This window comes from Pararge aegeria, chromosome 1, assembly GCF_905163445.1.
Source record: "Pararge aegeria chromosome 1, ilParAegt1.1, whole genome shotgun sequence".
Lineage (NCBI taxonomy): Eukaryota > Metazoa > Arthropoda > Insecta > Lepidoptera > Nymphalidae > Pararge > Pararge aegeria.
Genome location: NC_053180.1, coordinates 10,176,029 through 10,192,110, shown reverse-complemented (window position 1 = coordinate 10,192,110; position 16,082 = coordinate 10,176,029). Strand labels below are relative to the sequence as shown.

At 33.0% G+C, this 16,082-nt stretch overlaps 1 protein-coding gene across 1 annotated transcript in view; it reads left to right on the top strand.

Annotated features, from left to right (window-relative positions):
- Nucleotides 1–16,082, top strand: part of LOC120624255 (E3 ubiquitin-protein ligase MYLIP) — a 30,928-nt gene that overhangs the window by 727 nt on the left and 14,119 nt on the right. The window lies entirely within an intron of this gene.

Below are 16,082 nucleotides of genomic sequence, written 5' to 3'. Positions count from 1 at the left end.
GTTTTGAGTTTTATAAATATCCGTACTACTTTTATCATGGATAGGTGGTGGAATGTGGATAGGTAAATAATATTATCAAAGAAACCTTATTTAATGTTTCCTCACCTGGCATACAGATTACAGACTACGACATGCAAGTAAGTGATTGGCACCAAAATTTTTAAATATCTGGCCCCTGCCCAATTCAAATAAAATTCGAATTTAGAAAGAAGTGAAAAATATTTCAAATTTGCAGGACTAAGGGTAAACCTACTACGACTTAAGGAAACTTATTTTATGTCATAGAAAGTATAATTAGCTCAGTAGGACACTATTTTCCAATATAAATGCAAAACAAATGTTATGCAGTCTGTATGAATCTATATTTGAAACGCAGGTCTACCTATGCGGATGTGAAATACCTTCTTGTCTACCTACTAAACTAAAGAATTACGTATAATTCCTGTCTATTCACTGACATTACCATTATTATATTTTCCAAAACCCAATGCATCGGGGTACCTATCACTACACGAATACTTCGTTGGGGCTTTTCTAGTCCATAATTCATATCACGGTCGATACACAGCTGGCAAGTCCCCTAACCTGAAATAATGCAGACTTCCGTAGTACGTATTTCAGGACAGGTTCGTCAATGCAATCTCCAACAAGAAAAGCCTTGATGCATCTAAATGCACGGTTTAGGTACGTGCTAAAGGCCTATTTTCCACCAATCACAACAGTTTTTCCATGTTACTAAATATTCATTACGTCTCATAGTGCATAAATGCTATCCTCAGGATCATAACAACAAGTTTCATGCGATATTGCGTCACATCTAAATGTTTTGATTGGAATTACCTGGGTAGGTAGGTACCTACAATGTTCTTTTGGATGCACTGTGAGATTCCATAATAATGTTTATATGTAGAATGTAGCAATCTATGCTGTGATAATGTTTTCAGACACGGGTGGTAGTTTACGGTAGGAATTTTAATCTATCGAAAAATCACGGTCAAATCCTATGTTTATTAGCAATTACCTATGTAAATCTACTGTATTACCAATGGTAATATAGTAGATAAATGTAAATAGTAATATAGTAGATAAATGGTAATATAGTAAATATCGACTGTTTAGCTAATATAATGATATTAGCTAAACAGTCGATAGGTTTCTAAAAAAATCTTAACAAGGACGACAGGCAAATTTCAATTTCCATACAATCTTTAGAATATATACTTAGTTACTTAGTAAGGTACTTCTTTCTTATGATAAAATCAATAATGTAGGGACGTACGTATAAAATAGGTCAAAATTTAAAATACAAAAATAGCCCATACAATAAGCAACAAAGCACGTTGAATGAATAATCTTTTGAGTGGAATCAAGGCGTTAGTTACCGCGGCCGGTGATCGTAACGGGTACAAAGTCCAACCGAACGGAGCAGCTGTGACTGGCTCTCTATAAACACGTGCGCGTAGCGTGATCCCAGATCGGCCGCGACGACGACGACGGCGGTGTTCGGGTTTTTAAATTTCGAACAATGACGGATCGGAACGGCTTTCTTCGTTGAGAATTTGTTTGGGCAAAAACACTGCGTTTTCACGGCCGGGCCTAACTTTACAGCTATCTTTAATATAATAATTGGTCTATTTTAATAAAACTGCACCAGAATTCCCTCACCAGGCTTTCTGGATGGCATGCCTGCAAATAAACCAATTTCAACCCTTCCGTGTACAAACTGACTGAATCGTTAAACCGATTTTGCGGCACAGTGCCGGATCGTAGTAGACAATTACTGGACACGTAAGCTTTACTTCATAGGTACATGGATAATAGCTAACAAAGCTGAGTACCGCGGTAGCCATAGAATAAACGATAGGAACATAAAATTATATTTATCTCAAAACTAGCTACGGTTTTGATAAAATTGCATCACCTGGTACACAATCAAGTTAGACCGCTTTTGAGGAAAAGTGCAAGTCCTCTCAGAGGTACCTAATAAATCCCGACAATCAGCAGCACTTAGTCCTTATATAGAGTACTTAATAACAAAGCCGTAGGTTAAGTGTCTGTATGGCACTAATATATTTAACACTTACAAAAGTAGCTACGGTTTTGTTAAAATTGCATCACCTGGTGCAAGTACAATCTAACGTAACCTTACAGAGTATCGGGTCCAAAGTCCAACGGACGACGTAGGTTGGTACCTATGTTTAACTCAATAATTTAGACCTGAGGTCACCAGTCAAGTGCGAGAGTTGGGACAAATTAATACTTAAGACTCAATTTAGTTTTGTTTGGCCAAAGTGCGATAAAATCTATATCAATACAAATAAATGACTGTTCGGGATTTCGCAATAATAGTATTTTGTTATTATACCTATGAAAGATATAGATAAACTTTTTGTGTCTGTTTGTCCGGACTAATCTTCCATACGATTTGGTAGTGGGTACATTGACATACAGGTTCAATGAAGGAAAAGACGTAGGGTTGGTTTAATTTAAATAAACCTAAATGGTGTCGATTGCAGGTTAAATGATCGTATTTAACAGACCTTCTTCGTGTTTAAACTGTAGTTCGATTAAATTAAAACGCATTTTTATCGCAATACGTTTGTAAATCCCGTGGGAACCGTTTGGTTGCCTGAAATAAAGGTACAAACTCCCCGTGCTTTCATCCAGCTCTATCCCAAAAATAAAGTAGATTTGTTGCTTAGTTAGGAGGTAAAGGAAGAACAAACAAACAAATACACTTTCGCATTTTTAATATAAAGTACCTGATGATTTTCATGATATCAGTCATAAGTCCTCATACTTGTACGTAACACACCTAATTAATATTATCGGATTTCGTACCGATCAATCGAATTACCTATCTACTTTATGAAACACTTCAAAGCTTAAAATGATAATTAAAATGAATTATTGTATTTAACCTTTGGACATCGTCTATGACGTCATTGATTATTGCGAAATAAAAAAACACGAGTGCAATTTTGAGGTACTAAAATGAATGAAATAAAATGTTATTTTATTTTTACTCAGATTTTGTTATTTTTTAAAAAAGCCAAACGTAAAAATTATTTTCATGCTGCAGGCATTTTTTTCACGGGCATAAATAAGGTATTACGTATAGTAAGGAAAAACATTTCAATTTTCGGAAGGACTGTAGCTGATAACCACCTTATGGTTTGCAACAGGGTTACTTGGGAGATGGGGCGAGCGCCAAAGATCCCCATGCTAAGAGCCCCAGCACGGCTATCATGGGCAGGAGACAATTATCTCCCCGGGGAAAGGATAAACATTTATCTTCTCCCACAGCTTTATCAACTCTCAGGGCACCGGCGAACAAGTGGAAATAATATCCAAATAATATATGTGTAATAAAAAACGGGGTAAAGTTCTCCTATTCCTTGTCAGGGGCACAGAATTAAGAACATACAGAAAGCTTGTACACGACTAATATTGAAGCAACAAAAACCACTCCACTTTAAAATTCTCGAACAAACGGTTAGTCACTTCATACCATTTAGCAGTTGAAAGTAATTATTTAACCTCTAATGTTCTAAGCGTTCACAATAAAATCGGAAAATGGAAGAGTGAGTCGTTCGCACGTTCGTTCTTAATTCAATGGTCAGGGGATATTATTTTTGGTTCCTGCCTGTGCTTGCCCTGCAGGGCTAGACGATATCGAGGGGAAGGTAGATTCGACGAAACAAACTATTCCTAGGCTCTCAATATCGTGGACATGCTAAGACAACATCAAAAATTTAAATTAATAACTACGTTGTATGATTATTGATTTGTGCTACATAAACAACCTCGATTTTATGCTATAGTTACCAAAATTGTAATAAACCTATTGCTCATATGCAACGTAGATATTAAACTGCATTTTGTAAAACCTATTGCAGCGCTTCATTATATATAGGTACTTATTTATCATTATCTGCTACATAAGCAACCTCAATTTTGTGCTTTAAGGCCATAATCCGTTGCAACAAATCTATTGCCCAATAACTAACGTCAGCATAAAACTTTGTTACAAGACTTATCATAGATACTGGACTGGTTGTAAGAGATCTCTGAAAAACCCCCAAATCAGATAACGAGCCGGGAAGTAATTTTTAATATGTAGAATGTGGATAAATTACATCAAGCGAGTCGCATCGAAAGCGTTACAGCGGCGAGTGGAAATCCCTCCAAGAACCATAATCAATCGATAGTACGAAGAAGTACCTACCGAACACAGTATTAGTTTTTTCAAATTAGAGATCTACTGCCATTTTGCGGATTTTGATAAAAGATGTTATGTTAAATGTTGGATGTGTTTAAGACATTGAAAATAACATCCTCTGTATTTTCTGTGCGCTTGGACTTTGTATCATTTACACTGAGTTACTGAAGATGTGTATTTTATCGATATTTTTGTTTTGTTTGCATAGCCTCGATGATTGCCCAAACGGTTTGTCCGAGCTGTCCAATTAGAACCACGGACTTTGTACCATGACGTCACCTTGCATGATCACATTTTCTAGGATGACTTTGCGTTTATTTTGAAATTGTTAAGTTGGCATAAAAAACGGGAATATACTTATCGTTTTTGAAAATACCCTGCATATATGATTCAATTTGAAAAACAAGTTGGCTACTAGATTTTTTTTTTGTGTTGAAAAGATAATTCAGATGAATAATTGACCAGGTACATTAGAATATGTAAATTTTAAATGGGTACCTCCACTATAATTTTTCATGAGGCAAAAAAAGTACTTACTTTGAATAACATCTTTTTATTTTAAAATTAAAATAATTTTAAAAATAAACACCTAGGTAAGTTTAGAATCATATTATTAGAAGTCCAAAAGAAATTTACCATTTAATTTTTAACAATACTAATTAATTAAAATAAGAGTTAGGTAGTGTAATATTTGATGTTATAGGCTAATGCCGATTGATCCGTTTCCTTTTGAAGATTAATCACTCTTTCGTGATGATAACTTTAATTACGAAAATAATCAACGCGTAATGAATTAAAGTATATTTTTGTATTCCCTTATACATATATAAACACCTCTAGCAAACTTGTTGTTAGCAAGATTTGGCATCCAGCTACTTGTACAGTGCATACAAATAAAATTATGTACCTGAATAACCGTAACCTAGGCTAACAGAAAACACAGAAGCCAAGATTGTGAAATTAGATTGATATGCTAATTTCCTAAATTTATTTATGAAAAAAACTCAGAGGTTATTTTTATCTTTATTAAAATCTCCATAATTGACAATATGGTCATAATAATCTACGGCAACTGTTTCGATGAAGGTTCTAATTTAATGAAATCTTTTTCCAACGCAAAGCCCGGTTTGTCCACGGTCCACTGTCAATGCAAATTTTTAATTTCGGTTGGATAATAATTAAGGTTGTGCCTTTGTGAATTTGAGTTCATTGTTATTATAAATGTGAGCTTAGCCATGAAAATTTCTATGGTCTAGCAAAATGAAAAACAATTGTTTCAGAATAAATCCTGAGACTTTCACTTTTGACATTTGTAAAAGAACACTTTCGAAAGCCGGAAACGTAAAAGGCAAGGCTATTAATCAATGTGTTGTGTATGGCAAGACCTCTGGCTTGGAAGTTTGTATGCATTAGGTATATATTTTAGCAAAAGGCCCGGGTACAATTCTCGATTGACCCAATGTATGAATTAAACTTTACGACAATCGAGATTTATAACTCTCCAAGTATGTCATGCAGTAATTGTCACTTCTCCATTTTTATATTGATCTGTAGTTTCATATTGTAAAGTGCTTACACATTATTATCGTAACATATTTTATCATCAACATTTCAATAATAAGATGTCAATTTAGCGACTTTTAAACTGATATAAAATAAATCTAAAATCCACATTATGTCCCTATATTTAATAAAGGCCAATTAAATTTTATAATTAACCAAAAAATGTGTCTATTAAAATCCGCAATAAATGCAGCGATGATTTACTACCTACTTGTCTATTTATAAGAATCTAGTTTCTTACGGTTAGCTTCTACGTGACTTACAGCAGCCGACGCAGAGCCTTGGCTTACTTAGCAATCTTGAACCTCGGACTGATCAATATCATCCCAACGCGTTTTTTAGTGTAGATGAATAAGTTGTAAACTCCCGAAAGCATTTTATTTTCTAATTCCATCTGAATGAAAAAATATGTTGCAATTAGTCAGCAAAATATTTAGTTATCTGTTGAAATTAAGTATTTTTTTATCAAAATAGACGCACATATCTGTTTTCAATTCCTGCCAATTTGAACCCAGTCGTCAAATTCTTTCTGAAAACCAGCGTTTTATATAAATATTCTGCCGCAAAGTTCATGATATTTATGTTTATAAAAGTATTTGTTGCAGCAGGCACCGGATGTTCATACATCAATACACTTAAATGAAATTTAAGATAAACTTACAGATATTTAAATCGTTAACATTGAACCCAAGGAAAACAATATGTCGATAAAGTAAACAGAATGTTGCATTCAGGGATACATTGGACAGTTCGTAAAGAAACTAATATTAACAAGCTGATATAATTTATTTTAATCGTGGCAATGTCCGTCGTCCGTTTGTAATTTGGTGCGCCCTTCATTTATCCTCTTAAAAGTCAAATTTCACACTTCATGTATTAGTTGCGTGATAATTTCCTATATTTAGTTAGCGTTTTCAACTCATCTAACATACTCACCTACTTTATTATTAAAAAAAGCTCGTTATGTAAAGATTTATTACGACATGATGTGAACCCTTGGGAAAAAACTAAAAAAGGACCTATTATGATGTTTTTATCTTTGACAGCTACAATCTCTAGTCTCGGGATAGTTTGAGATAGTTTTTAGTTAGAACCTTAAAACAAACGATCTTTTTCGTAAATACTGCAAAAACTTTTCTAGATGTTTACAAAAATTACCATTCGCAACAATCTCATGGTACATAGCGATAAAGTTGTTATTTATGAAACATTGCAGCGTGGTAACTGATGTCGTCGGGTCACCGAGCCACTGATAAAAGGGCATAGCGGTCATAGGAAGGAACAAAACAATTTGTGAATGTTTAAATAAAAGTGATAGCAATGTTATCAGCTAAGATCGCGCTTACTGTACCTTGTTTTGCTATCACTAAGCCATCTGGATTACGTCGTGATATGAGACATGAATACCTGAGAGATCAACAGTTAACACTGGTTCCGTTGTAACGTAGATGAGTAGTTTTATCAGGGAACTTGGAGAGGCTAGCATACTAGTTTCGTCTCATGTCCTGAATATAATAGTGGGCCGGTAATGATTTTTTTAAGTTACAGTTTCAATCTTGAAAAAATATATGCGGTAAAAACTCTTGTCATAAACATTACTTTTAAGTCTCACGGTGTTTCAATTCACTCAGTTTAGCGTCGTCCAGGGTTCAACAAATCCGATCAATAGATAGCTAATAGTCAAGTCTTCAGCCTCTTGTAGTCAAATCTCTGGCATAATTGACCTAGTACTGAAGTAAGAAGTGATATTCCTTCGACAGATTTTTCTAAAGATATACTTTTACCTGTTTAGCTTAGTAAAGTAAATTGTATACTAAAGAAATTAAAACCAATCTTAAAAATAATCTGATTATAACATACGCTGTACAAACGGAAGCGCCGCGCTGTGAGCTTTTAAAGTAATTTTTATGTATGCAGAGGTTTATCAATAATTTTTACTGAATGCCTTTTATCTTAACGTATAAAATACGAATTAAGCCTATTCGAGCGATATCACGTATAAAATATGATAACGATTATTTATTGATCCCTGAACCGGAACTTACGTCACTGAAATTGGTTGGTAATAATGAGTCGATAAAAAAAAGCCACTCCAGTCTTTAGTATAATCGATTATAACAAGACATTAGCCCTGCAATATTAAGGAAATTCCTTTGCATAAAGTTGAAACGCCTAATAAATATCTAAACCTGAAACAAGCCTTGATTTGATGATCTGATAAATTTATGTCTAAAATTTTTCAAAATTTTAGTTTTGAAACTATTGGGTGTATATCTTTCAGTATTATCTGTTGTTGTTAACTTGTTGCTAACAAAATGAATGTTGGCAATTTATCCGTTATCTTAACATGTAAACTGGGTATTAAAAAGATAACACATGTATCAACCTAAAATTTGATAACTACTGACCCTTGAACAGGATATTGTTAAAAGTCTATTCAATTAAGTACTTATCAGTGGTAGTGCGCTGATGATCAGCCTTTATTTGAAGGTTGAATACATAGCTTCAATGTCGAATTGTATCCATTTTTTTTAACGGAAGGGTCGTCGAACGCGTTAGTGTAAATTTATCAACGATACAAATTTATAGATTTGCCAGATTAAATCGTTATCATAAACAAGTACCATGTAGTTTACAAAAGACGAGAAAAGTAGAGAGAAATGACCCATCAATTTTATTAAATTCCACGTAAGTAATTTGTAAATAAAGTAATTTGTTAATAAGATATATTAGATCGAAATGAAAAAGAATCACTACAATCATTATTTTGTTCAAGTGGGAGATATAATACATAACACGTACGGACAGAAGTACATTACTCTGGCAATAATGATACAAATAATATGTGAATCTAAAAGAGACGTTTTTTTTCTTCATGCTTCAAATCAAAAGGAGAATACCCTCACAAACACATAATATTAACATACACATAACATATCGTATGAGTAAGTAGTAGGTACTTGAAAGAAAATGGCGACAGCTTCTAAGATGAAAACTTTTCTACAACCAACCTATTCATACTTTTTGAATAGGCACAGTTAATAGTGCCCGACGTTGCACTTTACATAGAAATTGCAGGACTGCTATAACTGTAAAAACCTCTACACAGACATTGTTCAGCTGTTGCGTGAAACGCAATGCACTTTAACATATAAGTTCATATTGTAGCTATCTATAGTCTCTTTTATTTTTAGCTGCATACTTTTCCACTTTCTATGAGCGGTGTCGTAAATCAAAATGGCTGCCGAAGGACTCCATTGTCTTACCTCCCTATTGTGTTTATATTTATTCCTTTCCACAATAATTATTATATTGAGAGCATAGTCTATATTTCATAAATTAATCCAGTTTGGCGTAAAGACTCTTTGCAGGAAACTATCGAGCTGGAGCCTCTATACCAAAATTGATTTCCTTAAAACATCTACAGCCGCCTAAAAAGTAACAATTAGATGTTACTTTATAAGTCGTACTGTAAGCACTAGTCGAACTAAGCAGTGCAACCAACAATGCGAATTGTATTTTACGAATCATATTATTACACAAAGTCAGAAGCTTAAAAAAATAGATTTAGTAGCCTCAGAGAGAATAGCAAGAATACGAAGTAAAATCCTAAGAAGTAAAGATGAACTTATATTTAAAAGTTAAAACCATAAAAAGATCTAAATGTGTATTAGAAGTGTAACCAAGGTCTTCTCATTTAGAACTGTTACATGATCAGAAGACATATACGGGTATGTATGCTATAAGAGGTACGAAAACTGCGAATCCTGTTAGACTCGTTTAAGAGTGATGTTTTTGCAGCTTTCAAGTTGTAGTTTCATTAAAGATTCTTCCATACGTTGAGAACACTTTCCAGGTAACGTGATAAAACTCTATAAATCAAGAAAAAGGTCACAAGTAATTGTTTGACCAAATAGCATTGTGTATTTTAGGAAAAAAATCATGCTCTTTTGTTTCTAAGAAGTTTTCAAATTAATTTCTCAAATAAAATCAGCGTTCACTGTCTCAAATACTTCCATTGAATAAAATATCAGCTATTAAGCAGCAACTCGTGCTAATGATAATCTTCATAATTCCTATTAAGGAATCTGCAGTCATTTGAACCGCCGGTTTCCCGCATGTACAACCAATCACAGTTATGTTCGTCTTATTCATACATGCAATAACATTATTGTAAGAACTATTTTACTTCTCACATTATTTTCATCTAACGTAAGTCAAAAGTGAAACTTATGCGATCACAGATTTTTTTTCTTATTCTCTCCTGAGTTATAGCGTTCGTAATGTGGTGCTGGCTCAAAATGTTAGGCGTCCCATGGACTGCGCATTGCACAAACGTGTCTATCTTGGAGGAGCTCCAGACCCGTCTCTTGAGTCTATGTGCTCAAAGACAGCTCAAGCTCTCACTTTTTCGCCACGCGGAAAGAAAAAGGTCTGATTGTTTAGAACGTCTTATTATTACGTGCCGCGAGGGTAAGAGAAGCAGAGGAAGTGTACCGACCCTTTGGATCGACAGCATTTGTAAATGCATCCACGCGAATATCCAAGGCTCTCAGAAAGGCTCAAGAGTCAAGGTCGTACCGCTGAGTGAGCCTTAATAATCCTTATAAAGCTGGTATAGATGGTCATGGCCCTAAGCCCTAAGATCACGACGAAGAAGAAGAATATACTTAAATAATAAGTCTTAAATTCCCGTTTGTATAAATATTCAGAAATCTAAACCATAGCTTCTAGGGGTTGTAACCAACATATTGGTAAGGCATCACAAATGCCCGAGCCTGTGCAGTAAGTTCGACACGAACGTTACACCGGTCACGTATGCTCTCCCCACTTTTAACCTTACGCTTGGCGATAATGGATTGAAATATTGAAGAAAACTGTAGGCGACGCGCACGTTTTTATCACGTCAGACTGTTTAAGCAATTATATTGCTTTGCTTTACCTAATAGGCATTATCAATGATATTGACATAACTTAACTTACGACTTACAAGTCTTTTTAAATGAAGATGATAGAGATACGTTAAATATCAGCAACTTAAACTTTATTCCTCTTTCACTTCATTTTTCTACAGTCTGCGATACGCGATGGGATACTTTGTTCTTACTGTAAAGCATAAAACCCGTTTTGGGCAGTCTTGACAAGATCACTTTTAAACCACTTGTTAATAGATTTCACCTTTGTACAACGACATCATTTCGTTCACGGAGGATGCATTTTACTTTACATAATATTGTGTAATTTAAAAAATCCTTGATTTATACTGAACGTTTCGTAACGAATGTGATTTACGTAAATATGATTTATTAGCTGTTTGATGTGCTATACATTTTTATTCACTGGATATGAAGTAGTAAAATTATGTTGGCAAAGTGCTTACGTTTATCTGCATCGCAAGATTAGATACATGCAACCGCTGGACCCCTTCTTTTATACCATACGTTAAACCTTCGTTTTTAAGAAGAAATAATTTATCTAGAGTTATTAGCCCTAACTTATCAAACATTAACCTACCTATATAATAATAAAATATAATAAATCTAGAAATCAACAGGGTCATGATGATTTTCCTCATGTTGTTTAATCATCAGAATCTTTCTCAACACAAAGATGTACAGGTAATGGTATTACCGTCTTATTTCAATTATCCTATGAATCACTTTATCTAAGAAGAGTAGGTAGGTATATATCCCTTTATCTATAAGATAAATTAAGATATATGAAGACATTTAAATCGTTCTTAGTAACATTTAAAAAAATTATCATAGCTCAAATACCGACTTAGAGGGAAAGCCCTCACTCCAATCACATGGTACTGCGTGCCTTGGATAGTTTCCAAGTTTCAGGGAAAAGTCAATGACTTACTGTCCTTTTATAGTTCTCATTTCACGAAGACTCATTTCGCTAATGATGCAAACGCAACATTATTAGGAAAAATTTAAATTAGAGATTTGAAAGTATGGAAAATTTCCTAATGAATATAATAAGTTTTAAAACTGTAGTGTTCTATAAACGAAATACAGTATAAACCTGTACGTAAGGATAGCATAAATATGTAGCTAGGTACGGCTCTTTGTATCTAAGTGCTTATAGGTACCATCATATTTTACGTAATACCGCATTCTCATTAAGCAAACCTTGCCTAGGTATTCTCGTCACAGCATAGCCTGTTAGTATAAAAACAAACTGCTTTTAATATATTAGCATAAATCATTTACATCAACACAGAATGCATAAAATGTTTTAAAATATTAAAATAATTTAATAATTTACAGCAAGTATGAATAAGAAATATGTATTCCAGTTAAACCTGATGTACGAAGTGATATTTTCTATAATATGTTGTTTTACAGCGTACTTATACAAAACTTCATTAAATTATCCGGATTAAAAACATCACAGGGTCTTGAGGATTATCCATCAAATGACTTTGCAGTAAATTATTTAGATATTCCAATTATATCAACCAAACGTAAGATGGAAGAAAGTGACAATACTTATATATTGTACTGTAAATAAGGCAAGCCTATAATAAATAAAAGTTTTTATTTATTATAGTAAAAGTATAAATTGCCAAAAAAAAGAAATTGCATGTAAGTAACTACTAAATCATAAGAATATATCACATCTCTGTCTTTGAATGATTAACAAAATGTAAATAAACAAAATGTATGTAACATTTTGTTATTTTTTATTATCTGACAATTCTATAATATACGTAATACCCCAGTTTCTATGTAATTCGAAGTGGAGATAGCCTAGTGCAATCATTAATTTTTGCAAAAATAACTTTAAATCTAATATAATGCTGCATAACTCAAAACACCACTCTTCTTTAAAAAATAAAAAGCGTATTTACGTATATTTTTTAACAAGTAGGTAAATAATGCATATAAATTATGCATTTACGCTAATTATCTACAAGTAAATATTTGATGCATTAGAATTATTTATGTTTACGTTTCAGTAAATTAACTTCATTTATACAAATTAAATAAACTCCATGCGATGATTAATGGTACCTGGTAACTGGTAAATTTAATTTAAGTATCCACTTGCTTATTTGCCTTCTTATTCAAGTTCGAGGCTCACTGAAGCCACCATTGTTCCATGTTTGATTTATGCTGTCATGTTCATTTAAAAAACTAGATTACCTATGTATAAGCCGTACAAAGTTCTTCGTCTTATAAAGTTCACAAGTCAACACTAAACATTTTAATTATCTACATGTTACACGAGTTACAACGTTATTAAAAATTCTTAACTTTCATTATAGATGTTGATGCGACATTGTTTTACGTTGCAAAACAGTTTTAAAGGTAATTAAGATGTAATTTTCTGATTTGATTTATTCTACTCTATCCATATGCTCGAATTGGAAGACTATCGACAAACCAAGAGGCTTCCGGTATTAGAATTTTATTTTTTGGTAAAATTGATATGATGGGGGAATAAATAGTCATATATCAGAAAATGTATCAATTACGAAAAAAATATCCGTATATTTAACTCCAAGTAATTCCAAAATGTTCATTATCTTTAAAGTTAAATTTGTTTAATTAGGTGTATCTACTTGATATTTTTATTTATAATTGAAAACATTTGCAATTGTTATCATCTGTAGTTTATAATTGGTAAACATATTGTGTTGCTATAGCGAAAGTTGATACTCGTTATCTTTTACTACGATAATAGAAAATTTAATAATTTATAACAACTGGCTTGTTGACAATAGATTGATTTCATCTCCATATAACTACATATATATATATAATATGCAAGAAATTATACGAGTTCTCGAATAAGTTAAACAAAGGCGTCCTTAACTAAATTTGACCTAAATGAATATAATGCTGCATAAGTAAAATAATCATTGAATAAAAGATTAATCGGTAATAAGTAAATTGAAAATACTGTTTGAGTTAAACATAAGCAAGAATGCATGGACAAAATGGTGGAAACAAACTACCTACCTACGCGCTCGAATACACAATTTGTGCGCAATTTGAATATCTACTCAGTTAACAATTTCAAGGACAAAGTAGGTATAACATTAATTTTAATATTTTATTAGATACCAATTAATTACAGATTATACAAAATCTTAAAATGTCTCGTAGATGAAGCACATGGCGTATTGAAAACATGTTGGTTGGTTGGTTATTTTGTTAGCCGTAAATTTCTAGTTTTCTTTTATACTTCAATCAATATAATCTTCTTTTAGTGCGTTAATTCCTTTCATCAACCAGAATGGTAATTAATGAGCTTTTAACTGTCTCTGCTCGAGGGTGACCCTTTATTGTTGGTATAAGAGAAAGTATCACGATAGGATTGTTATAACGTAAGAGTATGTTTTTAATGGAATTATCTTTGCAAGATTTACCTGGTTTGAGTTATTAAGTTGAGTTCGAAAGGTTACTTCTTTAGCAAAATAAACTAAAGATGCATAATGAAGATCTCTATATAAAGACTTGTATTTTATATATCCATTTGTATGCGACGCGTAATACGCATATCGGCGCCGGCGCATTTAAAACACTGCTAAGTTACCGGCCTCGTTGGAGGACTGTCTTAAGACTGTACCTTTTATTAACGTTTTGCATGATACATAACACTATAGATTTTATTACTTAGTAAATACCTTAGCCTACCTATACATAAAACTGTCAATTTTCTATACGTAGCCTAGTATATTATGTCTTAATCTCCTCCATTTTATGTTACGGGCAGAAATCTCCATAAGATTCTTTTTGGTGGAACGATCTGGAGTTATCTTAACATTCCAGAAACGGTTTAGTACTTTGACGTAATTGTTTTATACATGTACTACTAATATCTTCTTGTATTAAGGTGTCTCTTACACACATAGTATTGAGACTCTAATTTTAAGAGTTTCTAATTTTTTTAGTGCCTACCTTGCGCGACACCTATGCTCAGCCAGTATTTACATATATCCTATTTAGGAAAAAGATTGCCCGACCTTATGAGGCACCCTTTAATATGAAACAAGGTGCTTAGCTTATGTTACATACCTCTATGTACCTACTACCGTACTCAATAACTCAAAAAGGTTTAGATGACTTAGAATAGGTAGGCATCCTACGATTATGAAATCCAACTCAAGAGTATCATGAAAAGTTACAGACAGTAGATACCTATTAAATTTATTATTGTTTTTAGCTGTAGTCCGTTACGAAGGTTGAAAAATAATACTTATAAGTGTTTATGAACCATTGTTTTCAAAGCTATTATTAATATTTATAGATATCGCTTAGTAGGTATGTAGTTACTACGCAATTCCCTAAGGCAGGTTTATAAGATGTTTTTGCAAAATGGTATTTAAGTTAATATCGCTTTGCTTTTATAGTGTCTTGTGACACTGAAATTGTACAAATTTTTCGCGACAAACCATAAAACTATCAACTAAATATTGGATCAAGCCGTAGCGTAGGTTGAATTAATACCAATTCAATTTCACTCTGAGGACTAGGTATGCAGAAAAAGTAAAGATGTGCAGTTATCAACTGCCTATGGAATTATAAATAGGTATTGAGTACAAAATTTACTTAACAACCAATTTTTCAGTTCTGCTACTATGAAAGACAGTGAAGTTTACACTTTACATTTTACATTTGTAAAATGACGATGTAAAGGTGGCTAGGTAGATATATCGAATTAGTGGTGTTTGGATGTTCTGATTTTGTAATAATCACTTCGGTGTAGGCTAATAAATTTCAACTGGCGTGTTTGTGCTAATTAAATATACTGTAGCTACGTACATAGCTATTAGGTAAACAGTAAAGTTATATTATGTCCATTTACAATTTACAAGTATCGGGCAAAATGTATGTACTTAAGTAAACATTTTGTGTGTATATAGGTACGTGCGTACAAATTATTACCGACCGCATTAAATGTAGGAACTGGGATTTTATAACTAGAATCCATCCGTACCTACTTATGTTAAAAAATTGTGTAGCTATATTGGATAGAAGGACAAATTCTTCTTCACGACTAATTTTGTTATCAGAAAAGCGAAAATAACTTTTTGTGTTTTGATTGTTAAACAAGGGTCTAAAACGAGCCATTTTACAGGAGTTGTTTAGCGACAGCAAGATGATATTATATAAACTTATTTTGTGTAGAGTTATCAAACCTCCATTCAACGTAGTGCTTCTATGTCGTTATATTTTTACCAGATTTTAACTATACAGTGGATGTTCTCCGAAAACAATCGCCTGTGTAGAGTTCATGCTTTTCATTTGTTTTCATGTTTAGCAGTTTGACAAAAGATTTT